This window comes from Corvus kubaryi, unplaced genomic scaffold (assembly GCF_017639235.1).
Source record: "Corvus kubaryi isolate FWS band 111438036 unplaced genomic scaffold, C.kubaryi_AGA036_p1.0 68, whole genome shotgun sequence".
Taxonomy (NCBI): Eukaryota; Metazoa; Chordata; class Aves; order Passeriformes; family Corvidae; genus Corvus; species Corvus kubaryi.
In genome coordinates, this window is record NW_024582056.1 from 14,353,775 (window position 1) to 14,375,172 (window position 21,398).

Consider the following 21,398-nt stretch of genomic DNA (forward strand, 5'->3'; position numbering starts at 1 on the left):
TCAGAACCTAAAGGTGTGTCATGGTATTAATATTTCTGAGTTACTATTCTAAAACACAATACAATTTAATTAATTTGTTCTGGTTTGGCCAAATTTAGAAATATATCCTCTGAGAGAAGGCACAACCACCCCTCCCCCACCAGGTTCGGGAAAAAAATATGTCACCCCAAGACATATGTTTACAAGATGTTCACTTAGATGATAATTCTACAGAAGACTGTGTCTTTTCAGATGGACCTTCAATGAACTTTTTTGATTTGCATAGGGTAAGTGATGTGTAATCTAGATCCCTTCAAGGACCTTCAATAAAAGTACAATTTAATTTTAATAATACTTCTGAAGTGATGTTGGAACTCCTTAAGATATATGTAAACAATATCTGCAAATTTACATTTATTTTCATACAAATTAGAACTATATCTGAAAAAGCTCATCAAAATCAAAGGGAATCATCCTATCTACTTCAACTGCAACCCTAAAATTTTTTCCATACAGCAACTACTATAAGTACAACATGAAATAAAGGTAGGAATAAGAGAGATCTAAAAACAACTTTTCAAGAAGTTTTTTCACTTGCTGTGGTCTCATGATTGCCAAAATGGGATAAAAATAGTTCTGTGGTTATATTTTTCATGAACTTCTGGCAAAAAATACTCTGTAACAATGGCATGAAATTCACTTCGGTACAAAGTGATTGCATTTTTCATATAGTGTATTTGTGTTCCAGAAAGTGAGTGCACGGAAGAAGGATCCGTATAGCTTCAGTCATGCAGAATTTCAGTACCTAGCCTGGTTAACAAAACTGATTATCAAAAGCTCCTCTGTTTAGGGAGAGAAGAAATATGTATCTACACAAGGACATTTGTCACCCCACTGACAGAACCGTATATTACACACCTAAGATTAATTTAAACACTTGAGGTAAATGTTTACAACTAATTTAGTCAAGATGCGTTTTCCTTAAAGAGACGCAAGAGAAACAGCCTTGTTTAACAAATGGCTCATCAGGTCTGTTTCAGAAGTCTGCTTTGGGGTAAAGCAACTCATAGCTTGTTTTTTGTTGACTAGATTGGTGGTCATTGATTATGGAAAGAGTTCAGGGTGAATACGTGCAACAGAGACAGGAACATCAGTCATAGGAATCCTACCTCTCACTTAAATACCTCAATGTAAGAAATATCTGGCTTTTTTCTAATTAATTCATGTTTATAAATCAGCTCAACTATAATAACTGTTGTAACCGCTGGACTGTGCCTAGCAGGCTGCTGCTCCCTGAGAGCCCAGGGAGGATTTCCTAGGGCCATGCGATCAGTCGCATCCTGGAGTCCAATTTGGACAGCCCCGCCATCTGGCTCCGGCAGCCAGCAGCATTACAATGCAGTGGTGGTAAAGAAGGCAGAGAAGGGTCTCTCATGAGGGTTTGAGATGGCTTTAATCACATCTTGTCCCCATGATGTTCAGAGGTAGAAAGAGCGTGTTCTGAGTGCGGGGTGGTTTTGTCAGGGGCCCGGGGGCGGTCCCTGGGCAAGGTTGGGGTACAGAAGCAAACAGGGAGAAACCGAGGGAGTGGCCAAGGCTAGGGAGGGAACAAGGGGAACATTCAGAATCACAGGTTAACAGGCCACCACAAATAACCACCACAGTCTTAAATTGCTTTAAAACATGTAATCTTCAAAATCAATATGCTTATTATTTGGTGCTGTGTGAGTCAGCTGTATTTTTTTTCATCTAGTAGTTCTGTTGGTTTTATGCTAAAAATGAGCAATGACAGCAAAGACTTTAGCACAGATTCAACTTGATGTGCAAATGAAGACAAGAAATTCAATCTTTTATCTGGCCTTTTCACAGACTTTTACGAATTTATTCAGAATTACTTAAGGCCTAAATTCTACCAATGATTCTACCACCAAATAATGTAAAGCTAGGGTGACTGAGAGATATGGAAGAAAAAGAGAAACAGAAGATATGCAAGAAAGTATTTATTTGGTTTAGACACAAAAAGTTATAAAAACTGAAAAGCTTGAGAAATCAAACATAACTTCATTTCAGGTTGATAACATCAGTACATATCTGCTGAAAAATTCAATCCAGTGTTATGAAAAAGGAAGGTATACTACCCTGTATGTAGTAGCTGTGGCTTCTCAATGTCCAGAGATTTATGTTTCATTATTTTAATTTCTCAGATATTTCAAGCAGCAAATACAGCTTTTAGAACTCAGTCTTCTCCATACATTTTATTTTAATCCACTTAAAAGTGGGCTAGATTTTCAGCTAGTGTTCACTGGCAGACTACAACAAATGGTTTAAAGCTTTGCTGATTTATACCTGTTGAAAGATATGACAAATTATATTTTCAGAGAAAAAAATACAGAGATTCCTGATGATACATCCTTGCCTGTTATAAAAATCAATGGTTTATCATGTTCAGACATGACAGTAAATCAACATTTTAAAAAATATTGCCTTATATCAACTTCAAAACTGCATGCTCCTAAGTTGTTAATTAACAATTTAACAGCAGAGAAGGACAGTGCAGCTGGATAAAAACATTTCATCATTTGAATCTGACAACTTTGTGCTTTCAAGACCTAGGCAATACATGAGGAAATATATGGGCTTCCGGTCTGCGTGGAAACCCATATAAAGGCTTGGATATCATACTTTTCTCAGCTTCTATAACACCTTTTGTTCAACACCATTTATTAATGATTTGATTAGGCTAAGGAGAGACAAATCACCAATTTGTAACAGCAGTGGATGACTCTAGTGCATGATCATGACTCACTAGCTGTAGTTGGCCCTGGTGCCTTGGGAGCTTAGTATTTCTTCATCCCCTAAAGGAGTGAAGGACCAGCATCTGAACTCTGACTACGTATCTATGGGCTCTCTCTGAAAATGCAGGCATAATACTTTACAAAACATTGGGGTTTGTTTTGAGGGGTTTTATTTGCTCTCCAAAGATTTCTTTACATTTTCAGTCTTTTGGTTAGGAATAGTATAATACCAAGTTTCTCATGAAGACTTTCCATTTTTTTATGCCATCATAGTTTCTATTTTTTACAAGTTTCCATAATTTGATAATGTAGCTGATTCAGTCCCAAAATGGTGCACTTATTCTTTATTTAATACCTAAATAGATTTTTTTCCCTTAATGAAAAAGTAAAAAAAGGCAAAATTTGTGTCCCCATCATTTCCTTGCATTCATGTGAATGCACAAGATCAAAGTTTGTGAAATTAGCAAGTTAGAGATGTTTGATATATGTTTTCATGAACAGTGAGTGGGTAACAAAGCTGAATAAATCCCATTTTACTTCCTAACTACAAAAGTGATATTTTTAAAATCACTTCAGACTGACAGTGTGGCAGTTACAAAGCTATGAAGTAAGAAAACAACTAAGTTTCCAAGTCTCAGACACATAACAGGATATTCACACATGCAGGCTGATCTGCCTTTTTGACTTTTAGCATGGAATGCCAGGCATGCTGCTGGCCTGCATTTTCACTCCTGATATCCCCAAAATGCCAGAGAGCTCAGATATTGCTATTTCCCTTTTGATTTTGACAGACAAAAATCATCTGGAAGGAGAATGTGTATGCAGACATAGATGGGACAGAAGCTGAGAAATGCTTAATATCAGCCCAGACTTCTCTGCACAGTAAACTGATCAGCTTCTTTCACTGGTCATTCTCACCTGCTTGTGTCCTCTACTGACCACAAGGTACATTTGCCCCAGTTCTCCACCCAGCTCTGACTCTTGCCCAGCTACTGGTACTTTTCTTCTGGAGCCTGCCAAGGACATTTTATCTTCTTTTCCTGACACTAAGGCATTTCCCCCACCATTCCCATTCATTGCATGACATATTAGTCATCTAGGACAAAATTGTCATTGTCAAATGTTTATGACTGGACCTCTGCCAGGTATCTCTAGGTGTCCCTAAAACATCTACATACACATGCTGAAAATATCAATGCAGTGTCATCCTCTCCCTCCTGTCTCTGCTAACTCATCCTAACAAGCAGGAACCATTTTTCCCATCAGTTATTCAAAAATTATCTTAAAATCATCCATTTTAATTTCTATGCCCCTCAGATAGCCCTCAGCTACTTCTAATATATTATTTAGTTCATATCCACACACTCTGCATAATTCCTTATTCTTCCCTTGGTATTTTACTAACATGTACTGTACTCCTCATTAGCATAGCACTGCTCAAATCCAAATAAAATGGTTGTATATTAGTATTTAGCTAAATTTTACATTCTTAGATATCTTACTTAAAATGTTTCAAAGATTAAAGTTTTAGTGTACAGACATAAGTTGTGCCAATTCCCAATGCCTGACTCTGAGAGATCTTCACTGACTCCAGTTCTTGTAAATCTTCTCAAAAGTTGTGTGTACTCAGTCTAGGGAAAGACAGGGACAGGGAGATGGACAGAAATTCAGTCAATTAGAGTTGGTAGAATTGGGCTGAGTTGACAGCACATGGTTAGACTGTTTAATCTGAGGAAGGGAAGATGTAGTCCAATTGGTACCTGACATCTGATTGTCAGAAAGTTGACACTCTTCCTTTTGTCAAGGTTGAGTAAATTTAATATGAAGCAAGTAACACCAGGTTATTTATACTTTAACTAGACTACCTAGAGCTCAGTTTTTATAAATAATCTGCATACATTGCATTAGTGAGTGCATAAAGCAATTCCCATCATAATGATATATAGTCTATACAAGAAAGGAGCAAACTTAATACTTGCTGAATTTTTGTTCGATTAAAGAGCAGACAGAACCCTCAAACTCCACTTTATTTGGTGACTGCAGTTGAAGTACATGTAAAAAGGAAACATTTTAATTTAATTTATTTGTGACCAAGGCATTTGATTTAGCTTTTGCATCTGTAAAGAGGAGGGTAGGAATAGTGTGACTCTACCAAAATTGTGCTGGATTTCACCTATGTAAAATAAAGTGGTTTAACTAACTAGGGACTGTCTCCAAACTTCCTTTGCTCTGTGTAATCTCACAGTACTCCTATTTCCTATTTCCTATGTTAACATTTAGCTGCAATCAGAAATCTGGAGTAATTCCATTATTTACTTTAATTCTGTTAGCAGTACAATGGCAGAATTTCAGCTCCGTCCGTTATAAGAGAATAAACCACAGACATCTGTCTCTGATTTGATTTCATTTTACCCCACCTAAAGGTTATGATTTCCTTAAATTTAAGATTAAAGGTGTTTTTGGCGAGGTTTTTTGTTTATAAATTAAAAAAACATATTTATATTCTTATATTTTAGCAAAGCTCAAACTACAGAAGAGATAAATTTCCTTAAAAGCACTGAGCAGCAGGAAACTGATTTAACTGGTCTTTATTAAATAACTAAATCTTCTCAGGATTCTGCTTTTCTTGGATTGTTTAGAAAGTGGAAAGAGGTTAGGGGTGTTTTTTTGTTTTGTTTTGGTTTAATTTGTTTGGTTTTGTTTGGTTTTTTGAAGGGAGGTTTTATGGACAACCTGCTGGATTCTAATGTAAGTTAATCTAAATTTTCTTGAGTCAGGTCTCAAACCCTTTGTATTAGAGGAGACTCCACCATTACTGAAAGAAGAGCTGTTATGTTGTTTACTGAGTTTTGGGACATTTCTGTTTCCTTCACAAGACATCCCTGCAATGGGCACCTGTCCCAGAGACTGGAAGTTCATTTCAGACACAAGTTGAAACAGCAAAACTGATAGACAGCTCTTTTACCTTAAATGCTGTCTTTGGTATGAAAAGGGGAGCAGGCTACAAATTAAAGTGTTGCAGCCTCCTTGGCTTGATGGCTGTACTAGTAATTTTCAAATTACTCATGTGTGTGCATGTGTATGTGTGAGACAGAGAGGGGGAGAGACAGACAAACATGGAGAGCGACTGGAAGCGTCTCGATTAAAATAAAACCCCAACAGTCTTATTCTCACATCAGGTAAGCAACGAGAAAAATAGTAGAAACTCAATCTATCTTACAAAATGCCAATTATTTTAAATTACTGTTCTTCTACACTGTGGTAATAACCTGGCATTAGCAGGTTCAGCAGTTGTTTCCAATACTGACAACCCCAAAATCTGTATAAAGAGATTTTGTCCCCTATTGCTCAGTGTCTGTATGGTGAGTAGAGCAGCTGACAACTGCATGTAAGCCAATTTATATCTTCCAAGTAAATTTTTAGACTGTCATCCCAAAGCTACCTTATTCAGCAAAACAACCTCTCTCAGGCCCTGGAACATGAGACTTAAAGTTCCATCAGTCTCTTTCAGTAATTTTCATGGGTATGCTATCCTGTCAGGTTATCAGCACATAAGCAAAGCTTATATTTTCCTCTCTTAGACAATTCTTAATATATGAGCATGTCACCTCCCAGTTCTCTCAAAGTGTGAGAGAAGAAGGGGAGAAATAACAAACTAAAGACTAATAATTCAGCAATACAAGAAAATCTGCTTATGGTAGTATAATTTACTTTAACTAATGTAATTTCATGGTGTTGCTATTGGCTCTGAGAAATTTCTCTCCAACTCATCATCTTCTGAAAACCTGAAACCTAGCTAAATTACTTTTTTCCCAAGAAGTGAAAGTTCATACTTGGCATTGGAGTAAGACTAATCATGATGTCAGTAAAATAAGTAACAATACGTCTAATAGGCAAAATCCTAAAAATGAATAACTTGTCTACTTTGAAGAAACATTGAAATGTGATATTAATACAATAAATCTTCCTTACAGTTTCCACTCACAGGTTATCCTCTTCCCCCCCACCTTCTGCCAAACCTTCTAACATGCACTACAAATCTGTGTACTATATATGATACAATTTTTCTGATTGTCACTCTCTGAAAAATTGTTACAAGATTACTGTCTTCAATCTTTATTTTTACTGATTTCAGCCCATGAAAAATAGAAAATCAGATTTTGGCCGAAAGCTTAAGGAAAGTTTTTTAAGTACTATCCTTGCACTGGTGAAATGGTGCACCTCATGTAATTTCTACAAATGTTGGTATTTTTCTTTAATTATATTTTAGTCTTTCTTGTATATGTAGCATGTCATACAACAAAATAAAGCTACAGTAATAAAACACAAATACTGGTTTATTACTGTGAAAAAAATATATTATCTATCAAACAAGAACCTATGCACTCTGTCAGCTGCACCAAAATAGACTTGGTTCACAGGGCAATTATGCCTAAGAAATTATTTAAGAATCTGTTCTTGTCTTGGTTGTTAATTACCACCGCCCAGCTGAAATGCCACAACTGACTGAATGAACACTCCCTGTCATTTACATCTAGTTTAGATTAAAAAGACTTCCTAAAATCACTGTTGGAAGCAGTTTGAAACTCTTGATTAGGGTTAATCTCATAGACTTCACAGTAAGACAGTTTAAAAGTGCTTATAAATATAGGATAGGTGGTTGCTGCTAATTAGGTAAAGAAAAATAATTCAGGTCTTTTGTAACTTCAGTAGGCTTCTATATCCCACAATATACCCTCATACCAACCCTACTACAACACTGACGTGCTGCTTGAAGACTCTTTGGCCTTGACAAACACAGTCAGTTTCTTACTCTAATATACATAACAATAAAATAAGACCCAGAGAAAGATCCCCATGGTAAGACCTTGGCCCACACCTGCATATCATTGTAAATATATTTTCAAAGATTCCAGGCAAGAAATATGAAATAAGACAATTGCTTTGGAAAAGTTCAGCAGTGTTACATAGTGCCTGCATCTCATGGCATATGCTGGTTATTAACTCTTTCAGGTGAAATAAAACACATGTAAAAAGCCACACAGAAAAGCAAAGTTGTGTGATTCAATTTTAAATACAGTGAAATAAGAGGTAAGTTCAGCTTTGAGGTCAAGTAACAGCTTCCAAAGCTTTTATTGGTATTTTCTACCACTAATAAGCTAACAGGAACAAATTTCCTGAAGGAATACAACAAAAATGACAACCCAAAGACTGGGATCTTTCACAAAGATTATCCAGATTCATAATCACAGCAGGAATCACCTATCTTATGCCAAATCTCAGAGACTCTCAATTCTACTGTGTCCATTCTGTAGTGAAATTTCTAATGAAAGAGATCCAGGATTGAAAGTGGGGAATAAGTTAAGCAGGTTTTTAGTGCAATATAGCAGCAAAACTAAATCAACACAGACTACATTTATTATATTTCTAAGAAATCTACCTGGTTGTTGTGGTTTGATGCAGCTAAGCATCAAGCACACAAAGTCCATCAACTTGGGTTCAACCCACTATGCTGTTTCAGTTGCTACGTAGTGCTAAATGGAGTGCTAACTGAAGAACTTGTAGCTAGTCAGTCCCTTGTGGAACTAAGTGTGAAGAATTGCACGCCTGAATCATAGCAAGTCTACACCTGATGTAATTAGTTCTGCACCTCCTAAGTGTGACCCTCAAATGAATGTGACTGCACAGACTGTACAGAAATCTGTGACTTAGAAAGCATCTCTTCCCAGTGTGGTGGTGTTCTGCAGAGAGATCCACTTGATGGCTCAGTGTCAGCTCAAGGACTTAAAAGGTAGCACGAGATGACTGTCCTGTGAAGATATGCTAGGATACTTGTCATAGAAGAAAGAAGCATTTCCAGAAGTAAAAATGAAAATTATCTGCTCCATTTGTTAAAAAAAGGGAGCCAACAGTAACAAAAACCTTCAAGGTAAAATACAGTGTATACAGTGTAAAATACAGTATACAGTGTAAATGGAAAACAAGTTATTTTTCTAGGCTTTATTTTCATTTTAGGAGGTTTCACAACAGAGCAGTTCTATTGATTTTACTGCTCTATAAAGGAATAATCAAGCTTTTCAGCAGATAGATGATCCTGAACAAAATTCTCATAGCTGATTAATGCTGAAATTTGGGGAGTTTTATTCTATGATTACCTCCTGGCAACCCCTCTGAACTTTTAGAATATTGGCTAGATTCTATTTCTGCCGAAGATCATTCATAATTATACTTTTCTAAGGAAAATACACAGAGAAATAAAGATGACAAGGGAGAAAAAGAATGCCACTCCAGGACATTTCTCAAAAGACTACAGTATCTGTGTAAATGAAAAAAAGCAGTTGAAGGCAAGGTCTGTGGAAGTAAACAAGAGGAAGAAAGGGTGCTCAAAGACAAAGCAGAAAAGCTATCTTGCTGGAAAAAATCATAACACCTTTAATTTGCTCCAGTATATTGGGAAAAAACCTAACAGGAAAACCAATTGTTTTTTTCCTATGGCAAATAATGAAAATATACTAGAAATAAGGTCCTATGAGGAGACATCTTTGAAGAAAAATTCAAGAACATTTTGAGGTCAAATAGTATTTCTCTAACATTTCAAATAGGCCAACTTCCCCATGTAGACAAGCATATAATTACAGTTGGCACCAATCAGTAAACAGTAGTACACTGGGTTTTTTTTCTTTTGACATGTGGAACAGAGGCTTCATATCAAAAAACAGGCTAGCTTTAAGCAATGAGCAGTTCCAAATTCATAACAAACAAACGGTGCATTTCAATAAAAGCTGTACCTTCCCAAGATCAAAGAAAGGACTAACTGAATCACAAAAAAACCAAGTTTTTATCTTATCTTTTTAACTCCCTCATGGTAAAAGAATAGAACAGACAACACTTTCTTTCACAGACAGACAAGGGAAGAACAAAGCTACCCAACTTCAAAACAGGACTTTGGAGGAATTTCAGCAAAGTATCTAATAGTGAAGCTGTGAAAAGCCTTCTACAAGTATGTGAAGTCCCCTGGCACGTTTTGTCTGAGTTACTGCTTCTTTCTGAGCATATCACTCACAAGTTACTGCTTCTTTCTGAGCATATCACTCACAAGCTGCATGGAGATCTATCTGGACACATCTGAAGGGCTCAGCTCTATAGTACTCCTACTTTGTGCCCCCCTCACTAAACTCCACAGCAGAGGAGCTGGATGAAGTACCTTCACTGGAGTGAGTAGTCTCTTCAGCAGACAGTTCTGGGCCATGAATGAGATATGATACAAAATCTGCTTTTTTGTTTTTTAAACCCCCAACATGACTGCCTGCTTAGCTGACGAGGTAGATTATCTGGAGAAGAGTAAAGAGCAGGTTTCCAAAGCAAAGGATTAATGACACACCCAGAGGCCTGCATGAAAAATGTTGGGAGGAGTGTGCAGAAAGCCAGATAGCTTGAGAAAGGGAAAGCCAGAATCTGAGAATAGACAGAAGGAGAAAACATCCCTTTTCTGTGGCACTCTGCTCTCCATAGACTTGTTAGTCAGAAGGGGTGGGCTGGAGAGGAAGGGTAATTAGAGATAAGACATGGCAGCTAGCTTTATTACTACAAGTCAGAAAAGCTTCATTAGTCCCGCAGTCAGGTTTAATTAGATGTTCTAAGCATCCCAACTCCACCATTTATTTCTGTATGGAACATCAGGCCCAGTGATTTGTTTATATGCCAGGCATGTGACCAGTCAGGGGAATAAACTAAGTCTTGCAAATCCTAGATTAGCACGAAAGCACTGACACATCATCTTGAAGTGAAGTCCAACTCTCACCCCAGCAAACATGCCTTCTCCCCCCACTGAACATGCCTTTTTTAATTTTAATTTTCTACACTACCAAATGGGGCAAATACTAAAACTATCCTGTTTCTGTCAGTTAGGAGAGGAACTGTAATACTTAAAAATTAAATAAATCAGAGAAAACAAGTTCAAAGCTGAACACATCTCGAGATAATATCACAGCAACTTCATGTAAGCACAAGATTATAAAAGTTCATGCTATCAGCATCATCAGGTATCTATAGCAATATTCATGGCATGCCATCTGACCTCTGGTTCAAAAAGATGGCTGGCTGGTTCCTCCTCACTGTGCAACTCCATTACAATCTCTTCTCTGCTGACACTTCACCTTTGTCAGCAGGTCATTTTCATCTGAGCTATTTAATCAAACTGTTTTCTTGATGGTGTTCTGACATACCAGACTGTCAAACGCATTGCTGGGATAAGGTCCCCTAATGAACCATGACCTCATTAACATGACATATGGTGCCCAAACCAGAGTCTACGGCTAGACTTAAATTCCCTTGAAGCTGTAATTGTAGAAAACCCAAGTCCAAGAATTTGTTCCACTCAGTTAGCATTGCAGAAGGCACCATTCTTTCACTGCCTGGAGCACACTACCACAACGAATTAGTGTTTAGCTGGTTCATTTAGCCAAACAAATACTTTGACTGTAGAAGATACTGTCAACACATTAATTCCATTAAAGACTGTTTTGAGTGTTAATTATTGCCAAGTACCAGATAATATTTTCTTTTAAATTTCACACAGTCTCCAGTGTGAATAAGGTGTCAGTGTCATGCCTGTGACCCTGATACCATTAACAGCCACTGTGAAAACCCTGGTTTGCTTCTGGTTCAGTAGGCAATGGGTCACCAGAACTGTTGCACTATAATCAAGCCTGGTTACATTCAGCACATTATCTTCACTTCACCAAACACTCCTTGGTAAACTGACCACTTCTCCTTCAGCCAGATATTTCCCAAGACCAGTAACAGGCTGTCATTATGTTATCCCCCTAAGCTGGAGTAATTTCAACACAGCTGAAGAGCTCTGCCTCATCATGTTATGTTCAGACACAGAGCTTGTCCTACGCACTTTGATTTCAAGTCTTGCTTACACCCCGTAGATTAAGCACCTGATATTTCTTGGTTAGGGAAAGAAGTGCATCCAAGGTGTGGTTCTTCCCAAGACACCAGTCATGAAGATTCTCTGATCTGTTTTTAATTTCTCCTTTAAAGTACAGAGGACATCAGTGGCAGCAAATTTACCTCTTTTATGCTTCCTGGTCTCAGATGTGCGTGTACATATAGCATCACAACGAAACTCAAATTTTCCTTTATATTCCTGTTGTGGTCCTTACAACCTCTTTACTTTTCTACTAAAGTTAAACGTGGTTTCACAGAAATTATCCTGGTTCAGTCTGATAAAATGCTCATTCCTGATGTCCCAGCCTTCTAATCTTTTTTTTTGGTTGGATTTTTTTGGCTTAGTTTTCTTTTTTGTTGTTGTTATTGTTTGTTTGTCTGCTGGGAGATTTTTAGGGGGGCGTAGGCTTGTCAAGGAGTGAAGCTTCATTTTAACATTTCTTAACATGAACATTTAATCTAGTTCTTCAGAATGCTTTAAAACTAAATTTACAGTTATTTATATTAAACATGCAAAATGGCAAAACCCATTTTTGGATCATATAAAATAATGTGTCTGTTCATCTGAAGTAATTTGACCATTGGTGTTTTTGTGCTGCTGATGAAAAACAATAATTGGTAATTAAATCTCATAATTTCATTTTAACACCTTTCCCAAAATGAGCTATTGTAGTCATTCTCAGCCCAATTTCTTCCAGATTTCGATAAACAGAAAAACATATTCAAATTTCCTCAACATTTTACATATTATACAAAGAGACACGCCTGCAAGTTTATACACTGTATGAACTGCATATACAGGGTACAATTTTTTTATGTACAGCTTCGCTCATTTGCATTTTATGTAAAATCCTCTTCCTGTTTGAAATGTATATGTTAACTTATATGTGAGCTCCAAGCCAGTCTTGCAAACTAGATTTGTACTAAACTTCAGGCTACCTCTTGTACCATCTTCCCTAATCTAACCTCCAATCCTGTGGATTTTTTTTTTCCCTAACACAGGCAAGATCAATTAAATGACTAACCTTGTATCTGCAAAATAAAGTGGGAAAAATAATATATGTGAAAGCTAAAATGATTTTTTTTTTGTGATAAGAGTATACACAGAGTAGTTTTCCTGAGTGATACTTGATGAAAAACTTCCATGTAATAAAAAGCAGATTTTTTTTTTCATTTTTTAATTTTTTTATTTTTTGTGGTAAATAGCATGTAGAGTAAAATGTGAATGGGGATTTTTCTGGTATTTTTTTCTTCCCATTCCACACGTCATCTTTCCATCTTTTCCTCCAATGTGCATTCATGAGTAACCATGAGCTATTTACAGTCGAAAGGACAGTGTATGCCTTTCAAATTTCAGCAGGTTTTCATTTTTTCAACACATTACATAAAACAATGCAATTCAATAAAACCCAGTGAATCTTGACCTGGCACACTTATCTCAGCCTTACTTGTTGCTCCTGAGGGGGGGAAAAAAAAGCTTTTGTAATCACGTTGGGGTTTGGGATTATCTTTTCTCTCCTCCCTCATCCATTTGAGCCTCTTGGAATGGTGGTACCAGAATCTGACTTCTGGAATTTTATTATTACTATTTTTATGATTATTATTATTACTATTGTTGTTGTTACTATTATTACTATAATTATTATTACTATTGTTGCTGTTGCTTTTGCTGTTGTTGTTATTGTTGCTTGGGATGGTGGTACCAGAATCTAACTTCTGATTTATTATTATTATTGTCATTATTATTATTATGGCATTGTTGTTGCTGCTGCTGCTGCAGCTGTTGTTATTGTTACTTTCAGAGACTTTGATGGTAACAGCTATATTTCTGGGAGCTTTGAGTCAGAACAAGGTCCTGCTAATACAGTGCATAATGTTGAGCCTACTAAATGTGGTCTCCAGTTCTTTAACTACCTGGATTCCTCCGACAGGGCTCTTGCTTCAGTTTTTTTTCACATGCCCATCCTCCTTCTAATATGAAAGCAACAGCATCCTATAAGGGATTTTGAAATAACTGAAGTTAAAATTTACTGTGAATTCTACCTTTTAAACCCATCCACCCATGCCCTCAGAACCTTATGGAGCCATTCATCTGAAAAGCTTTCTAAAATCTCTCACCTTTTTACCTGAATGCCACAGGCCAAATAAATGTCCTGTTTGTGCCCTTAGGAGCTATATCTGTGTAATATTTTTCTCCTGGTCTTCAGATGAAGAGAGACTGGAGAAAAGATAGCAAGAAAGGATTGCTTTTTTACTTTTCTTCCCTACCTCTTTTATCTGTTTGTCCATGCCTCCTTTCTTTATGCCCTGTGTCTTCCATCACAGTCTGACCCTGTGAAGATACCAATAATGAAGAGTTTTTGTTAGAAGATAAGAACTAGTATTTTATATATAGCCTAAAACTGGTCAGATGAACAGCACTTTTTCTGTGCCCCATGAGGCAAAGTTAAAGTGAAGACAGTGGTTTGCTCTTACATCTAACAAGGGCCCTAAGACAGGAATCATGAGCTAGTCTAAATATTTTGCTGTGAAGACTTTTCAGTGTGGGAAACTCTAACACATCAAAGTGACAGTTTTTCCCTTAAAAGAAAATGAACAACAACTGGGTTGATATCCTAAAATCTAAAATAACTGCAGAGATTCTAACCTAAAACCCATTGCAGAAATGGTAGGAGATAACAGAGTCTCAGTAAATGGAAACCATGAAACCCAGTAATTCTGAACTAATACAGATGTTTTAGCCAGAAGTTCTCTGGCAGTCATTTACAAGAGTCCCAGTGAGTGTGAAATCAACGTCTGAGCTAAAAGAAATTAACAAAAATATGCTGGCTTGAATACAAGGTGTACAGTGATGTTAGCTTACTTTTAAACCTGGTTTGCTACATAAGCTCTGAAGACTGTGAACTCTCTGACTCTCTTGGCACATGTGCATGTGTGCATGCACTTGCACGTTGCTGGCTCTCTCCCTACTCTGAAGCCTCTTAGCAAATTTCAGTCAAAACAGATAAGCAAATGAGGTTCCAAAGATATGAAGTTCTCTCAAGTTTGGCAAAAGAATGCAAGAAAACCCCTAACTGGAGGAGAAGCTGAAGGCCATCCTTCTGAGGCACCATGGAAAGACATTACAAGAATGTCTCAAGCGCAGTAATATGGCTGAGAGTGCTCTCCCTGTATGGGGTATCAGAAAACCTAGCCATATGAGGCTGAGAGATAAGCAGCAACCAGCCCTCATTAGCTTTGGGATTAAAACTACTTCATTTTTTTGTTATAACAGAAAGTATGAGTATCTTTAAATATCACTGGAGTGTAGGTACTCTATGGGCCTAGGGCTATACAAACATTCCGAAAAGCATTTCTCCTGCCATAGGGAGGTTGCCATTTCCCTCACCGAGATCAGAGAAAAACTATAATGTTTCAAAATCAACCCAGACGCCTGTGGGAGATTCTCAGGTGCACCTTTCACAAAGATTGCACTGGACATTTGGGTGAGAATACTGCTCAGATCCCTAGAGCCAGCCCAGAGGTGCACACTGAACAGGAGGCTGCTTTAATCCCCTCCTGGCTGTGCACAGTAACTGCTAATGCAGTGGAGTCAGCTGAAGTCTGATAAGCTTAGTAGCTGATATGGTGCCTGCGCCTTATCAATAAGTAGTTTTGATAACTCTAAGTCACCAGAACCCCCAAGAGAGAGGGTATCAGTAACAGTCATATCATGATAATTTCTTTCCCTTTGATTCCTTTAGTGAAAGCCAAGACATTCAAAGAGATCACAACAAAGTTGTACACTGTAGCTACGTAATTATTTTGGAGGTTTTTCTAATTGAAGTTTTTTCAAACTTTATTGACTGAATTGTAGTCTATAAAAAGGGAATAAAAATAGCACAACCACACACTGTAGATTGTATTGGAAGTCAGATCACAGCAACACCTAGGTTTCTATGCACACAAAGTTTTTGTTTCTCTTTTAATAGATAAATCACACATGGACAGATGGGTTTGCATATTCTATGTGCTTGTTACACAGTTTAGATTTTTTTTTATCCTATATTTATGCAGTGTAAAAAATATTCATAGCTTTTATTTCTATAAATATTATCTATTAAAATGCTGTGGATATAGGGATAGGAAAAATAAACTTAGTCCTACATCCTCAGCTGACATAAACAGCTACACCTATGTATCTAAATCACCTAATGTAAATTACGGTAATTTCTATTACGTGAATTTGTTCATAATACACAACACTTTTTTTTAAAGGGATTAAGTGCCTCATGTAAAGTGGTAAAAGCTTCTTAAAACCATGTCTATGCAGTGTTCAGAGAAGCTCTATGTTAGAGGAACTTGCACTAGCAAGAAATCATTCTGCTTACGGATGACTGTTTAAATTATTAATATGTACATATAGCCATGATTAAATTGAGCATACTGAGAGAAATCTTGGCCTTTCTAGAGTACGTGGAATTTTCTTCAACTGCCTTTGGTAGTCCAGACCCTGACCTTCATTAAGGATGATGATGTGTCAGTACATCTGGATTCACAGCTGCAATATAAAGAAAATAATGTGAATTGATAGTAGTGTCTTCTGATCCACTTGGTACTTATCTCTCTAGCAGAAATATGCATGTATGTGTTACATTAGGAATTAAATTATTATTGATCTGCAACATTTACTATGCTTTGAAGCAAGCTAATTAGTTTTAGAGGTATTAACTTGTACTAGAAAGTTAAATTGTTATCTATGTGTTTAAGAATTATTGGCATTTATTCATATCCATCACAGAAAAACAAGGCAGAAAAATGCTGCTTTCAATCAAGCCAATTCACCATAATTATTTCCTGGTTGACAAGCTGCCTGATTACAATTTATACTTTATCTTGCTAATTTATGGAAGATCTTTTAAAAGTGAATTTTTTATCTTCCAGTGTATAAGCATAAGAAGGTGATGGTAACCCTAATTCACAGGTTTCTTCTGCCAGTGATGTCCTAATTGGCTTTGGAATCTTCTTATGTTATTTGACAATGCATTGGTTTGGTTTGACAATTTTGGTTGGTTGATTAGGGTTTTTTTTCATAGTGTCTCATGGCATTCTTTTGGTTTTTCTTCACAAAATCACTTTCTTTTCTTTGCTCAGCATGCAGAACATAAGAATACCAGCAAATTGGATCATTAGGAAAAAAATAAGAATATTTTATCATTAAAAAGTACTATTTTCTTAACACATTTTTTTCAGAATATAAGGATTACTTACATTTGAAGATAAGGCAAAACTTCTTGATCTAATAATTCCAGACTTTTTGATTCAAATGCCAAAAATGACTGTTAAGATATTATTTATAACATCTTTCATAGATAAGGAAAGAGCATCCACACAGTGATACCAAGGAAACAGTAACAAAGTAGAAGAAAACAGCTGAAATAAGAAAATTAACCCTCCACCTCTGTTCTCCAAGTGTCTTTTTATGTTTTCTTCTCTGTCCATTTCATATGGATAAATATTTGTGCATACACTCCCGGTCACTTCAGTGAGACCATGATTTTAACCTCAGGCTCCAGTCCAGAAAAGCATTCAAGTGTTTTGAGTCTTACCAAAACCAATGTTGGATTACTCACAGACCTAAAAAGCATGTGTTTAAGCTTCTGCCTGAATCACCTACAGTGTTTATACCCACCTAGGTGTTGTAAATAGGCATTGAGAAGTCAGGTAAAATGTCAATCATTAGAGCAGTACTGCTCTCTTAGTATTAAGATCATACCGTAGAAGGCTTTAACCTTGGTAAATTAAGCCATCTGAGACAGTTTTCCATACCCAAGTGCCTGCCTTAATTCCCTCTCCTGTCACAGCATACTCATATAATGACTATAACTCAAGATGAAACACAGCAAAGTGCTGATTTCTCCCCCTATCTCAGTGCCTTGACTTCCATGCAAAAGAAAAGGGACAATCAAAGGGGAAAAAAACAGAACAGACATCAATTTCAAAGAGACCCTCAGACTCCAGATTACCTGGGAAACACCATGGCACATTGCAGAAAGTCCAGGTGAAAACGTATTTCTCTTGTTCTATCCAGCTCTAGAATGGCTTAGTTTGCTAAGAGCAGTCACTTCACACCCAGCAAGGGAGACTCCACTTTAGTATGGGGACTTAATCTCCTCTCAAATAGGTACATGATTCTACAAAATATCTTCTAGCTACCAACATCTGAAATTTTTTATTTCCACATGCACAGTGCAACATTTTGATTCCGTAATGGGACACTAAGTCATTTAGAGCAGTAAAGCAAGATTATCTACATCTTCTTATAAGTCTTTCCTCAGAGATAACCCAAAAATCCAAATTTTATTAAAATGTGAAGTATAATTCTAGCATGCTTACATTTTAAATATGGAAACTTCTAAGCAACATGATGAGAGAGAATATGGGGAAGCGAGGCAGGTTTAGAATCAGTTCTCCCTGGGGCCAGCATGTCCTTCCAGTTGAGTACTTGCTGCTAAGCTTTGCTTCAGTAAAATCTGTGATTTCCTGAAGAGCAAACAACATTGTTCATTTTCTGGGGGGCAGCCAAGACTGTTGTAGGCAGAAAAGCTCCCAAGGTGCCACAAGATTAGCAGGTAGAAAAGATACAGAGGCAAATCCCCACACAGAAGCCGAAGCAGAGGTCCAGACAACTGAACGTGGTGGACAAGGCTCTCCCTAGAAGCCAGAGGATGCTGTGTAATCTCCTTGCTACCAGGCATTTTGGGAAAATGTGGTCACTCTTCTCTTGAAGTTACATAACACAATAGTGAAAATACAAAGAAAAACAAATACTACCCATCCCAGGCTTCCTGGAAAAGTGATAACAGTATGTATTGGCCATGGTGGTTTGTAAGATTGGGACAATTTCCCCCCTAATTAATCTGCCAATGGTGGGTGAAAATAGCATAGGTTCAGCACAAGGAAAAGAGGTACTATCTACGCTGGCAATGGCACAATAACTGGATTAGGATACTGAGAGACAACAACACGAGTGGAGATTGTGAGAAAGAGACAGGAAAAAAGTTGAGATTATCATAATAGACAAGATGAAAATACTGTATAAGGAAGCTGTACACAGAGCAGAGGGATATTTCGTGTGGGGGCTGGGGACACGTTTCCCACAACTGAGCAGCAAACAAGAGGTAGGAATGGAGAAATATTTTACTGTTAAAAAGCATTTCCCAAAGAACAGGAAGTACCTGAGACTCTCAACTTACAATATTCCTACTTCAACTTAGCTTGCAAAATGTATGCTTCATCTGACTAGGTAAATAACCTGCCTTTACAGAGGATGATGACTTTTTAGAGCTATCTGCATATTTACTCTTTTAGCTTGACTGGCAGATATCAAAATGCACAATGAATTGGAAAATTTACACTGAGTATACTGTGGAGCATTTTCAGAATTTCACTTGTTTGAAAATTATATTCTGTTTGTTTTTATTGAAGAGACTGGAAATTACAGAACAAGATCAATGTAAAATTATACACTAAATATATGCTATAGCTGTCTGACAAAATAATTGCAAAAGAAAGGAAAGGTCAGATAAATGTGACCTACATACAGCTTTAGCTCAATTTCCTTAACATTTTACAAATGTTCAAAAGGAGACAAACATGTTAATGAATTCAGAGCAGGTGAAAAGCACAGTCTAAAAATTGTAAGTGGGTAAGACATTATAGTAATATGTCACAATTGTCTTCAAAGGCAAATCTTATTTTTATAGTCAAATACAAATCCAGTAATTTTTCAGGAAAGCATTAGCTTTTTTTTTTGGGGGGGGGGGGGGGTGTATTAAAATCAGCAAAGAATGAAGTATTATGAAACAATGAAGTTTAAATGAAGTTAAGTTCAGATTTGGGCTTAATGATATAATCCAAAGATCAATTAAAAGGAAGCTCAAAATCAGAATGCAAATCAGTAATAATTAACAAATATGCAATATTGATAATGTAGGTAGCTTTAAAATGGTTTGTGTAAATAATTCAGGTTTGAGCTCAGAAACATATTGTGCCTGAGATAAAACTCACCCTAATTTAAAAACATGTATATTAAAACCGCCATCAGCATTTTATATTTGTTAAATACAAAATTTGTTTCTCTTAAAAAAAAATAGAAAAATTTCAAACTAATTTTTTGTATGAAAGTGTCAGTGCTCATGAAACTTAGAGAAGTGTCCCCAGCTAAAACCCTTCCCAAAACTCCAGAAATATCAGAGGTCTTTTTGTCACTCACCATGATCATTTTTTTAAATAGAAAATTGAGTCAGAAAACTTTTTAGTTTTATGACTTACACAAGCTTAGTGGAAATACATCGCATACGAAAGTTAAGGACTGCCTTGATGGTTACCTTTTTTTCCATTTTTTTTTTAATCTGTATGCATGAAGAGGTCAAGGGTTTTTCAAGGAACAAATGGAAACAGTGTAACAGCTTTAACAGAAATATTGAGGAAAAGAGTGTGCAACTTTTATGAGCAGCCCAAGCATTATTCAATTTTTAATGGCTGAACAGTTTTAAAACACATTTGGCTTCACATTATACAGCATAAGCAAAACCCTATTCATTTCCCCTTTTTCCTGTATGAAATGACACTTTGTACTTCTAAGTGACTTTATGTAAGACAATTTGTGAGAATGGGAACTTGAAAAGGCAACAGATTTTCCTCAAAATTGTATGGTTTTACTGTTAACAGCCAATAAAAGAAGCTGGGCAAGCCCAACATAAAAATACATCTCTTATAAACTTGTGACAACTCCTGAAAAAATAGTAAACTGCAAGAGCAAGAAGAACATTAAGAAGAGAACAACAAATAGAAATATCCTCTGAAGCACATTGACTTGGTACTGAAATGAAAAGCCAGGATTCCTCTTTCCCACATCCAAGAGCTCTTCTTCACCACACGTGCAGGTACCAACCCATCCTTAGAGGTGCAACCTTTCTGTCTGTGCACCACCGTATGAGCTTCACAACTCAGCACTGGAAGTGTCCTGTCTGTCTTTTGCAGGGCTGGGATTTCTCTTACCACAAGTTTAGAGAGCAGCAATAAACTGGCATTGCCATTCAAACTCCAAGTGCTGCAGAGCCACAGGGAATAGGAACAGAGCAATCAGGTGAAACAGCATGTCCTAAGAAGGAGCTATAAATAAGAACTCTACAGGTCTGACAGGGCTAGCACTAGAAGTGCTGATAGCCAGTGACTCTGTAGTAAAACTAAAAGCATAACTGAAGGAAGAGTGACAAATTTAAGATGACATGAGTGGGAAAAAAGATTATATGCAATGAGGTTGCTCTCCTACCCACTTTCACTGCTCAAAAGGATCAAGAAGGGAAGATGAAAAGAAGAAATTCATAAGAGTTACAAGATATTTTTACAAGGATATATCATTTTCTATAAGAAAAACTGGTATTGTTGTGTCCCTTCCCATTCAGAGCTGAATTTAAATGCTTTCAAATTTCTAGCCTCATTTGAAATGCAGTAGAGATCTATAGACTTATTACTGTCCTACACCATGACATTGCAAAATATGCTAGCACTTCCTAGGGAGGCCTACCTACCTCATTGTGAGGCTGTACTTAATTTACTGCCTCTTATCAGCTACAAATCTCATTTGTCACCATAGTTCTTAAGGTTCCTGCCTTCCACTGAGAT

The 21,398-nt window shown here is 36.9% G+C and overlaps 1 long non-coding RNA gene across 1 annotated transcript; it reads right to left on the reverse strand.

Moving 5' to 3' along the window:
- Positions 1–1,964: 1,964 nt before the first annotated feature.
- Positions 1,965–16,265, reverse strand: LOC121674506. Its single transcript, XR_006019651.1, has 4 exons — positions 16,156–16,265; positions 13,998–14,061; positions 13,644–13,722; positions 1,965–4,405 (listed from the first exon to the last, which is right to left on the reverse strand). It is a non-coding gene; the product is annotated as an uncharacterized LOC121674506 (long non-coding RNA).
- Positions 16,266–21,398: the final 5,133 nt, after the last annotated feature.